Source organism: Giraffa tippelskirchi, chromosome 8, assembly GCF_054371585.1.
Source record: "Giraffa tippelskirchi isolate mGirTip1 chromosome 8, T2T-mGirTip1v1.2.pri, whole genome shotgun sequence".
In the NCBI taxonomy this organism is placed as follows: Eukaryota; Metazoa; Chordata; class Mammalia; order Artiodactyla; family Giraffidae; genus Giraffa; species Giraffa tippelskirchi.
This window is the reverse complement of record NC_137282.1, coordinates 35,309,405-35,321,799: the sequence shown is the minus strand read 5'-3', so window position 1 is coordinate 35,321,799 and position 12,395 is coordinate 35,309,405. Positions and strand designations below refer to the sequence as shown.

General features: G+C 38.0%; 1 protein-coding gene across 3 annotated transcripts in view; it reads left to right on the top strand.

The window, feature by feature from the left end:
* Window positions 1-12,395, top strand: part of LOC145518182 (uncharacterized) — a 429,574-nt gene that overhangs the window by 90,080 nt on the left and 327,099 nt on the right. Inside the window, exon 3 of one of the 3 annotated variants that reach the window (XR_014062725.1) lies at window positions 7,148-7,598. The exons of the other annotated variants lie outside the window; for them this stretch is intronic. The gene's annotated coding sequence lies outside the window, so the exon portion shown is untranslated. Of the gene's footprint in view, window positions 1-7,147; window positions 7,599-12,395 lie in introns of those variants that run through there. 3 annotated transcript variants of the gene reach the window in all.

Below are 12,395 nucleotides of genomic sequence, written 5' to 3'. Positions count from 1 at the left end.
GAAAGATTGAAGGCAGGAGGAGAAGGGGATGACCGAGGATGAGATGGTTGGATGGCATCACAGACTCAATGGACATGAGTTTGAGGAAGCTCCAGGAGTTGGTGATAGACAGGGAAGCCTGGCATACTGCAGTCTATGGGGTTGCAAAGAGTTGCACACGACTGAGTAACTGAACTGAACTGAACTGACAGTGATACATTCAGCTATTATGTGATCCAACAATTCCATCCCTAAGTATATACTGGAGACAAAGGAAAGCATATCTTCTTAGTAAGAATTGCACATGAATGTTTATAGCAACTTTATGTAATAACCTCAAACTGGATGCAACCCAAATGTCCATCACCTTGTGAATGCTTAAATCCACAGTTATCACTCCATAACAGATTACTTCTTAGCAACAAAAAGAATGAACTGCTGATAAACCCCTCTAGCAAATTAATCTCAAAATAATTATCCTGAGTGAAAGAACCTAGTCCACAAGAAGTACACATTTTAAAATTTAATTAATATTAAATCCTAGGAAATGCAAGGTAACATATAGTGAGAAACAACAGATTAGAGGTTTTCTGGGGCCAGAGAGGGGTGGTGGTGGAGTGGAGATGGGCAGGAGGTATGAATTCATGAGGCACAGGAAGATTTGCTAAGTGACATGTGGCTCATTTTCCTCGTGGTCATATATTTATACTAATGTGTCATATCGTACACCTAACAGATGCCATTGATTGCATTTCAATTTTAACTTTAAAACATTGTTCATAAAAATAATACTTTTTTGGTTCAACCCCTGGCTTTTCTATTTTTCTTTCTCCTGAACAAATTTTTAGACTCTTCAGAGTAAAAACAAATATAATAGCTTGGTCTGTACCAAAATGTGGCTTAGTCTAGTTAAGAGGTGAAAACTATTTGCCTTTGACTTTCGCTTGACATTTGGAACTGATAAGCCGAATGCCTTTTTAAGTGTCCTTTTTCCCCTTATTTATCTGAACTTACTCCACAGGATCAATGATTGTGAGCTATTATAGGTGCCATTAGATTAAATCTCAGAAACAAGAACAAGGCATGTCATTCAGATTTATCATTAATATATGACTACACACTTTCAAATTTAGGTACTCATTCTAAATGTATCTTAAGATCAGCTTATATATTGGAATTTTAAGTGATATATGCATAAATGTTATTGAAGAAGTAACGTCCACAGTAAGTAATGATTATGAAAGCTGCTAATTTTATATACAAAATAATTATTAAGAACTTTAATTATTAAGTTATTTTAATAATTAAATATTATTTAATTATTAAATTAATTATTCAAATAGTCAAATAAATAGCAAAATACATTGGCAGTTAACTGGTATATAGTGAAGGGAAATATGGATAGAAATTCAGTTTTTAACCATAAGATCCAGTTTAATTATTCCTTTGCTCTATTCCTGTATCCAAGATTTATTGGTAATTTTTTCCCAAGTGATTGTGTGAAATAGGAAATTCAAGAAGAGAGTAAGATAAAAATAAGCAATCCAAGGAAGGTGATAATCTTAAATTTTCTGCTGAAAATATTTTAAAAGACTTTTCTTCAAACAGGGCAGAAAGCTTCGGTGTGTGGTATTGCTAAAGAGGAATTGTGTTATTAGCCCAATCTTCAGCTTCAACGGAATTAGAACAGAAATAAGTCTGTATTAGTCACTGTTCTTGTGAAGAGAAAGGGAAATTCCTCAAACAGAAAATTACCAAGAGCTCTGCTCTGTCCTTACGGATGCCTGATCCTTGTCAAGCTGCTCATGCCTGCTCTTCTTCTGCTGTTTCTTTCTTCCAGAATCTCAGTCCTTTTGCTCACTAGGGCACCCTTTATTATTGCTGGTGGAGCAGCCAAATCCCTTGACTCTCTTGCTAAATCTCTTATTCCCTTCCTTTTCAGTGAGTGGTAGCAGTACACAGTGACTGCCTACCTGGGCTCAAGTGACAGGCTTCCCAGCATTGTTATGATGGCTAATTAAATGAGTAAATATATGCAAAACAACTAGAAAATGGGTGATAAAAACTATTTACTATTGCGGAACTACTTAATATTTATTTTAGATCTTTCTGACTTGCATAAAATTTCACCCAAAAGTCATCACAGAAGGGGGCAGGAGGGGATTTTATACTATTGGAGGTATTATATTGTTTTAAAATTAATTCCAGTAAAATATATGAATGCACCTTGAACATAATATGTGCTTATTTTTCATGCTATGAAAAATAAGATTTAGAATTAAGGAAACTGAATATGAATTGAGTTTTGAAAAGTTACACACACAAAAAATTCATCTCTCAACATCATAAACTTCCTATGAAATGGATACAGTAGCACCAAATTTGTAGACTTGGTGCCAGGAGTAACTGAAATAACATATACCAAGAATATGTAAAATTTTTTGGAAAACAGCTATTTCCTTTCTTTTCTTCTCTTTTATTTCTGTTGGCCTCATTTTATTTATCTGTAAAACAAGCAAGTCAAATTATTAATAGATTATCTCTAAGCCCTAAGGTTTTCTGATTCTGTGCATATACGTTGAATGACCTCTCCCCTCTCTGAGGTTTTCAGAGAAGCGCTATAAATATTTGTAATCTTGGATCATTTTGCACTTAAATATATGTGGCCTGAGGTCATTCTCTAGTAGTGTCATATGAGTCTCATTCTTTCTCCAAAACTAGGCACTATATTGATTTCTTCTCTGGTATAGTTTCCTGTGCCAAATAGTGCTGAGCATACATCAGTCAAGACCTACTTATTGATTTATTTAGTATATAAACCTATAACCAATGAATCAGCCTCTACTGAAACATACAGATACTTTGAAGAGTTGCTAGTGCTATTTAAGTGAAAGATTTAATTCCATTCTATTCCAGACATTCCTGAACACTTTCCCTGGGTCACTGAACATATTTAATGTATTCATTTAAAAGCATACCAAGGATGCTTCTTTTCAAGGCTTTAATGATAGATTTAATGAAGAATATAACGGAGGAGTCCATAGGGCTGACTCTCACGCATGAGATAATAGAATGCAGCTGAATGCATTAAAGCATAGCTCCAAGGCTTCACATTTTCTGCCTTAAATGACATTATATCATGTTACTCCAGGTCATTTAGAAATTTCTCATTTTGAAAGTGACTGTGGTTGGTATTTTTGAGAAATTGTATATTGTCTCCTGTTTTCTAACCTTTCTTCCTAAGCTCAAAATGTGAAAATACAAGGGATAACGAATCAAGCTTTCTGATACATAGATGTTTAGAATCTCTTTGAATGATTTAAACCTGAGGAGTAGGTGAGGAGGGGGGCTGGGGGCAGTGGTAGACTCCAGATTTATTACTTTTTAAGTTTGTGCAAATACTTCGCTCTCTTTCACACTGTTTTAGTGCTTAAATCTTAATGTTGGATCTCTTACATCATGCATGGTATCTAAATGAGATAATAAATCTTACTATATAGCAACTAAAAACTATCAAAATTTATAACATGGATGGACTTGGAGGGTATTATGCTAAGTGAAACAAGTCAAGGAAAAACAAATGCGGTGTGATTTCACATATATGTGAAATCCAAAAACAAACAAGGGGGCAAGAAAAGCAAAATGAAAACAGACTTACCGATACAGAGAACAAATGGCTGGTTGCCAGAGGAGATTGGATGGTGGGAGGTGGGGGTGGAGGTGAGCAGAGTAGGGATGATGCCCAGTTAAGAGTCTGTGGTCATATTCTAGGAGACAGATGAGGTTGCATTGGAGAAAAGTGTCAAGGAGTTCAGAGAAAAGTGTCTGGAACCTATCTGGTGGTAGAACAGATAAGGTTAGACGATAATGGAGTCCATGTGAAGTTTGCAGGAGGTAAAGGGACAGATGATGCTGCCAGATCTCTGGCCTGAGTTACTACTGATGACCGAGACAGGAAACACAGTAGGAGGTTTGGGGGCAAAAAGACATGATTTCAAATTTGAACATGTTGTCTTTGAGACATCAAAGTGGGATTTTCTAGTAAGCAGTCAGATACAGATGCAAAGAAAAATCTGGGTGGAAGAGTGAGTACATAGAGGGCAAATGACAGACTCCTGGAAAATACTGACATTAAATGGGGTAAACACAGGATGTGGAGACTTTGAGGAGTGTTCTGGAAAAGGACTCTGAGATTAAGGGAGGAGAGGGTGAAGAAAATGTGAAAAAGGAGGACTTGAGGAACTTTATGAAGGTCAAAGAAGAAGAGTCCATAAACATGGTTGGTGAGTTTGGGATGGACAGAGCGGCAGGAACAGCAGATGGACTGTGGCAGCTAAGAGACTGAAATCTTCTGTTTTCTGTACACATTAGGAAGGGAAATTACTAAGTGATGGGCTTAACAGAATGGAGGTTGGAAATAGACCTTCTGGAGACCTGAAAACATGCTGAGAAGAGGAGAACCAGGACTGCTGGGCTGTATCAAGCACCCAAGTGACCTGAGGGGGTCATTGGGTTTCTTTCTCATCTCTCTCTCAAAATGAGAAATTTCTAAATGACCTGGAGTAACATGATATGTCTATTGTGACAACTATTTAAGCAGATGGCTTATTTTTCTTCTATTTGTTTTGTTTATTTATATAACATAGTTCATTCCTCAGGTAAGAAATATCAGTTAGATGATTTCTTCTTCAGGTAACAAAAAGTTAAATTCAGTTCAGTTCAGTCGCTCAGTCGTGTCCGAATCTTTGCGACCCCATGAATTGCAGCACGCCAGGCCTCTCTGTCCATCGCCAACTCCCGGAGTCCACCCAAACCCATGTCCATCGAGTCGGTTATGCCATCCAACCATCTCATCCTCTGTCGTCCCCTTCTCCTTCCGCCCCCAATCCTACCCAGCATTAGGGTCTTTTCCAATGAGTCAACCCTTCGCATGAGGTCCCCAAAGTATTGGAGTTTCAGCTTCAACATCAGACCTTCCAATGAACACCCAGGATTGATCTCTTTTAGGATGGATTGATTGGATCTCCTTGCAGTCCAAGGGACTCTCAAGAGTCTTCTCCAACACCACAGTTCAAAAGCATCAATTCTTCGGCGCTCAGCTTTCTTCACCGTCCAACTCTCACATCCATACATGACCACTGGAAAAACCATAGCCTTGACTAGACAGACTTTTGTTGGCAAAGTAATGTCTCTGCTTTTAAATATGCTATCTAGGTTGGTCATAACCTTCCTTCCAAGGAGTAAGCGTTTTTTAATTTCATGGCTGCAATCACCATCAGCAGTAATTTTGGAGCCCCCAAAAATAAAGTCTGACACTGTTTCCACTGTTTCCCCATCTATTTCCCATGAAGTGATGGGACCAGATGCCATGATCTTAGTTTTCTGAACATTGAGCTTTAAGCCAACTTTTTCACTCTCCTCTTTCACCTTCATCAAGAGGCTCTTTAGTTCTTCCTCACTTTCTGCCATAAGGGTGGTGTCATCCGCATATCTGAGGTTATTGATATTTCTCCCGGCAATCTTGATTCCAGCTTGTGTTTCTTCCAGCCCAGCATTTCTCATGATGTACTCTGCATATAAGTTAAATAAGCAGGGTGACAATATACAGCCTTGACGTACTCCTTTTCCTATTTGGAACCAGTCTGTTGTTCCATGTCCAGTTCTAACTGTTGCTTCCTGACCTGCATACAGGTTTCTCAAGAGATAGGTCAGATGGTCTGGTATTCCCATCTCTTTCAGCATTTTCCATAGTTTATTGTGATCCACACAGTCAAAGGCTTTGGCATAGTCAATAAAGCAGAAATAGAAGTTTTTCTGGAACTCTCTTGCTTTTTCGATGATCCAGTGGATATTGGCAATTTGATCTCTGGTTCCTCTGCCTTTTCTAAAACCAGCTTGAACATCTGGAAGTTCACAGTTCACATATTGCTGAAGCCTGGCTTGGAGAATTTTGAGCATTACTTTACTAGCATGTGAGATGAGTGCAATTGTGTGGTAGTTTGAGCATTCTTTGGCATTGCCTTTCTTTGGGATTGGAATGAAGACTGACCTCTTCCAGTCCTGTGGCCACTGCTGAGTTTTCCAAATTTGCTGGCATATTGATTGCAGCACTTTCACAGCATCACCTTTGAGGATTTGAAATAGCTCAACTGGAATTCCATCACCTCCACTAGCTTTATTCGTAGTGATGCTTTCTAAGGCCCACTTGACTTCACATTCCAGGATGTCTGGCTCTAGGTGAGTGATCACACCACCATGATTATCTGGGTCGTGAAGATCTTTTTTGTACAGTTCTTCTGTGTATTCTTGCCACCTCTTCTTAATATCTTCTGCTTCTGTTAGGTCCATACCATTTCTGTCCTTTATCGAGCCTATCTTTGCATGAAATGTTCCTTTGGTATCTCTAATTTTCTTGAAGAGATCTCTAGTCTTTCCCATTCTGTTGTTTTCCTCTATTTCTTTGCACTGATCGCTGAGGAAGGCTTTCTTATCTCTCTTTGCTATTCTTTGGAACTCTGCATTCAGATGGGAATATCTTTCTTTTTCTCCTTTGCTTTTTGCTTCTCTTCTCTTCCCAGCTATCTGTAAAAGTTAAATTACTGTGTCTTAAAGAAGTAGTAGTTTATTTTCCCTCAGGTACCAGGAATTCTGTTTACGGTGGCTACAGGAATAGGTTTAGCATTCCCCTGGGATCAGGAATGGTGTCTCAGTAACTGAGTTCTAAGGCATGTGTCAGTGAATTACCGTAAGCAGATGTGGAATCCTGGGTTTTAGTTCATCTTAAATTAAGTGAACCTCCTGATTAGGAATCACAGCTTGTTTCCACAAGTGTATTTTGAAAGGGTGTTCTGTATAATGATGCCAGATCACTTTTCATAAATCTTCAAACACTGTCAAAAAACTTGTGTCTTGTATGAAGTCAACCATGCTTATAAGTATAGAAAAATTAGCAGAGGCAAAAAGTAAACTGAAATTGGCTTGAAATTGCAGTCTCCCTTGGTAGATTCATTCAGTACTTTAGAGAAAGATCCTAATTCCTTGAGATTTTGAAATCACTATTTACTGTTAGTTTTAACAGGGAAACAAATCCATTGTCCTTCATGAACATGCCAAGTCTGTAGATTTAATAAAAATATTAAATTCCTACTTTTTATGAATTTTTTTTCAGGAAAAAAAAATGTTTATAAGGAAAAACAGAAGAAAACAACAATCAACTTTAGCCCAGGATCCATTTTCAGTGACAAGAGATTGCATTAGCTCATCCACCTTCTGTTTAGTGGTGTGTAAACTAATTGTTTCCTTGGCATGTCTTTCCCCAGATCTTATAAAGTTAATGAATGTAAGGTGATGTAAACGCAAACTGCTTAGCCCTGGAAGCTCAAGTTTTAAACAAGGTTGTTTGTAAGACTATTTTTATTAGTTAAAAGAGAAAGACCTTTTCACAGGGAGATCTAGTTTCTTTTAATCTCTTTTGTTTGGTCTCTCCTCATGAGTTTTTCTAGAATTACTGACAGTTCAGGTTATGTTTGTCTTGCACTCTCTTCACTAGTCTCTACTTTGATTTTTTTTTTTATCTAAATAATTGGAACTTAAACTGTAATAAATCCATTTTAACCAAACTTCTTTTTGTTGTTGTTTGTACGATTTTCAGCAACAGTGTAAAAAAGAATTGGCAAAGCTTATAACTTAAGAAGTGGCACTTTTTAGATACTAAGCTAAGAAAGGGGTAGAAAATTAACTTCTGAGCATGAATTAGGCTTGTCCAGTAGATTGAATGGAGAAGGCAATGGCACCCCACTCCAGTACTCTTGCCTGGAAAAATCCCATGGACGGAGGAGCCTGGTGAGCTGCAGTCCATGGGGTCGCTAAGAGTTGGACACGAATGAGCGACTTCACTTTCACTTTTCACTTTCATGCATTGGAGAAGGAAATGGCAACCCACTCCAGTACTCTTGCCTGGAAAATCCCACGGACGGGGGAGTCTGGTGGGCTGCCGTCAATGGGGTCGCATAGAGTCGGACACGACTGAAGCGACTTAGCAGCAGCAGCAGCAGCAGTAGATTGAATCATTATTGAAAAATCTGACCACCTCTCTCCCCTCAGGACTCTTCCTTGATCCATGATCAGCCTACACAATAAACCTAACAATCTCATCTCAAACTCTCTTTCCATCCTTGGTTTATGCTTATATGATTAGCTTCTTCTTCTGCTCCCACTGAATATCAACTAGGTAAACTTTACAGCAAAAAATTATTTCCTTCAACTCCTTTCTGTCTCTACAGTTTTCTAGTCATCCTCATATCTGCTGCACACTTTTCTTTTCCTCTAAGTATAGTACATCAGAGAAAATTTCATCATAAAAGTAAAATCTGTCTTCTCTAAAGGATTCCCTAATTAAGTGGAAGTAAGAAATCCTTCAGAATATTAAAAGTTTTACAGTATGCGCCTGTAGTTCCAAAACAACAGATTGAAAAGTGGGAGTTCCACCCATCCATTTGGAAATTTTTGCTAGTGTTGTTTTTGATTTTGTTTCTACTAAGTTGATTGATTTGGCAAATTATTTTATGATCTCGGCAAGCCTGTGTTTTCACGTTGCCAACCAACTGGTCAATCCATTAAAGAATCCCTCTGATGGATTTGTTCATGTCATGAAGACAAAATAATTTATTGACGGGCCTTTTCACTTTTTAGTCAAGATGCTGGGTGTAATGTTTATATCAAAGATGGTGTAATGTTTACTTTTGCTATAACAAAAGACATTTTAAGCAATGTAGCAATGTTCTAGCTTTTACAAAATTTCTTTAGATGTTGTACAATGTGCTTGTAGTGTTTCTATTTCTTATAACTATTTGTTTTCAAATAGCTTAGCACATAATAGATACTTACTATTTATTAAGGTAATAATGATATGCCTTTTTGGTGCTTTTATCCATTATAAACTTTAAAATGCTGGATTATATATGTTAAAATTGCTTTCCAGATTCCTAAATAAATAAAGTCTGAGTCTTCTACCTCTTATAGAGAAATACTTTATTTTATATATTAACAATGATTCACCAAGGTCTTCAACAAATACCAATTACATGAATGGAGACTTACCTTGTGCCATATTTTACTAATTTTAAAGCTCTTACATTTTACAGATGTGAAAACAGGCACAGAGAGGTCAAATGAGTTGTCCAAGTTCATGTAATTATTAACGAACAGGGATTGCATGTAAGCCTGGATTTTCTCACTGTAAGTTTAGAGTAACGTGGGAATAATAAGGGAGTGTTGTTTGACTTCAGAGAAGCAAGAGAACATTTTGTGATGTATCTATGAGGGGATTTTGTGAAGAAAATGGCACTATTTAAATTGATGAATAGGATTTCAAGTGGCAAGAATAGTGTGTATGTGTGCATGTGTGTGTGTGTCTTTTTTTTTTTTTTTTGATGGACGCACACTCAAACTAAAAGGAACAACATGAGCAAGTGCATGGGAAATAGATGTGGCAAATATGCAGAGACACAATCTACAGCTTGTACTAGGTAATACTGAGCTTGTATTAGGGAATTGAGTTTTAAAGAAAAATTTGTTTTAGATTTCACAGTGCCTTAAATACAAGGTGGAAGAGTTTAGATTTTAATTAAGAGATACTAAGGAGAAATCAGAGGTTTTAGATTTGAGGGGAGAGTATGATGAGAGTTGTGATTCAGGAGTACTAATAAGATCCATCTGAACTGTGAGACACTTGAGAAATCTAGATGAGGTGGAAGATGTTTGTTGTCGTGTGAGCTTTAGATGATGGATGATGACAGGAGAGGGAGAAAGAAGGAGCAGATGAGCCCCAGAGCCCGAGGCCGCCTGTGGTAGATGAAGGACAGTCCTGAGGCCACACACGTTATGACCCTGAGGGATGAAGTGAATCATGGTCTCATTTCTAGAATTTAGGGGAATGTAGGGGACAGAAGCTGATTTATGGAGGGAAAGTGAATCTGCTTTGAGATATAATCCTTTGAGTTAGTAAGACATCTTGTTAGAAAGAGCAAGTGGTAGAATGATGCATATGAAAAGTTTGGCAATTGGTATATTTCTATAAAGTGGTTTTGTAGCTTGTGAAATATTTCAGCAGGAGACTCAAACATTGACACGTTGTTTCTACCTCTGCCTCTTTGTAGACACCCATGTCTCTATTCCATGCATATTCTTTTCTCATTTCCTCTCTCTCAAATCCTAACTAAACCACAAAGACTCCCCTTGGATCCTCACTCTATCATAAAGATTTCCCTAGTCACCTCAAAGCGTTTCCTCCTTTTATTAATCTCTTTTTAGAGTTTTTACTTTTTGACAGTTGTCTTGGATTTATAACAGAATTGAGAGGAAGAAACAGAGATTTTCCATGTACTCCCTGCCCCCATACAAACGCAACCTCCTCCATTATCACCATCACTCCCCAGATGGTACTTTCTTTTTTTTTTTTCAACAAGGATGAACCTACATTGACACACCACACTCACTCAAAGTCTGTAGCTTGCCTTAGGGTTCACTGTTGGAGTTGTATGGTCTATGGTTTGAATAAATTTATAATTGCATATATCCATCATTATAATATCATACAGAGAATGTTCACTGCCCTAAAAATCCTCTGTGCCCTTTGTTCATCTTTTATGTGATTTAGTGTTTATGGAATTCCTTGGAAAATGAGTAAATTAAATTCTAGAACTGGAAGAGATATGACATTTTTTATTTTGCTAGTACACTTTCTTTTTCATTTCCTGTAATAAGAATGTTTTCTTTGTCTCCCCCAATAGCTTCTATTCACCCCCAAGTCCTAGCTGATGATCACAGTTCATGTTTTCTTAGGAAAATAGAAGCTATCAGACAATTATTTTCTAACATCCCCAACACCAAATCCACTAATCAGCCTGCATCTGCCTTCAACTTTATGAAGTTAGAGACATTAATTCTGTTTTGTTTTTTTTTTGACAGTTTCATCTTCTTCTTGAGACAGTGTTCTCTTAGCTTTTGTAAAATCACCTCCTCCCTCCCTCACGCTTCATCCATTGGGTTGCCTTCTTTTCCACTGAACCTAGTGATAAATATTGGATGGTCCCATGGTACGTTCTTGGTCCTCTTTCTCTAGATAACCTTATTTCTTAGAAAATTTCATCCATGGCTTTAAAATCAGTGTGTTTGGATTTATACCCAGTGAAATCTCCAGCCCTCAGTACTACTTCAAGTCCAGGCTTAGATATCAGACTGTGTAGTTGACACTTCCATTTCAATGTGTGACCGACATCTAAAATAGCCAAAACAGGGGTTGTGATCCCACCAACTGCTGACAAATGCTTCTTCTTCTGTTAATTACTCAGCTCTGTCTATGGATCATCATTGACACACTTATTCTAGTCATAAATCTGGGAATCAGCTGAGATTCCCTTTCTTCCTTCTACTTCTAAATCTAATCTACCAGAAAATGCAATTGATTCTACTTCAAATATGCATCTTAATTATTGGAAATTCCAATCTTCCCTTCTGCCACACCAGTCCAAGCGGCTGTTATCCATCACCACGAGCGCTTCCTCAGTCATTTCTTGTGCTTTCACCTCCCTGAATTATGTTCTTCAAACTAAAGACAAAGACTCCATCACTAAACAACTATTTATCAAGAATTTACCAGGCCTTAGGCACTGCCCTAAGCACTGCAGAGAAAGCAGCAAACAGAACAAAATGAGTCCCAAATCTCTGCTCTCTTCCCAGTTATCTTTTGCAGAGCTCAGATAGTGAACAGACATACAAATAGAGGTGTAGTATTTCAGATGGTGATTAAAAATAAAGTAAGACAAAGAAAATTAAGTGTGTGAGGGTGAAGTGGAATAAAAGCCTATTATTTTATCCAGGAAAATGAAGAAAGGATTTATTCACGAGGTTATATTTTATCCTGAAAGAATAGGAGGAGTAAGTTATGCAAATACTTGGGGAACGAGCCATCCAGGCAGAAGAGCATCCAGAGCAGAGGCCGGGAGGTGGAAGCGGCTGGGTGAGTTGACTGAGGAGGTGTTGCGGTTGGAGCAGAGTGGGCAGAGGGCACAGTAGCTGCAGCAGAAGACAGACTCAGAGAAGGATTCGGGGGACACGTCATGTGGGCTCTTGTAAGTCATTGTAACACATTTTGACTTTACAAAATGGAGAGTAGAGAGTGGAGTGCTGTATGAAGAATAAAGGGAAAGGGTAACACATCAGGCCGTAATCCAGATGAGAGGTGATGGTAGTTTGGAGTACCTGGCTAATGTGGTAGGGAAACAACTTGTCCGAGTGAGTATATATGTTCTAGGAGAAGTGTAGTGGAACAGCAGGGCTCTTGGTCTGAGCAACTGGAAATGCCTTTTTACTGAGATGGAGAAAACCTTGGGAGCAACAGGGTTTGAGAGAGAAAA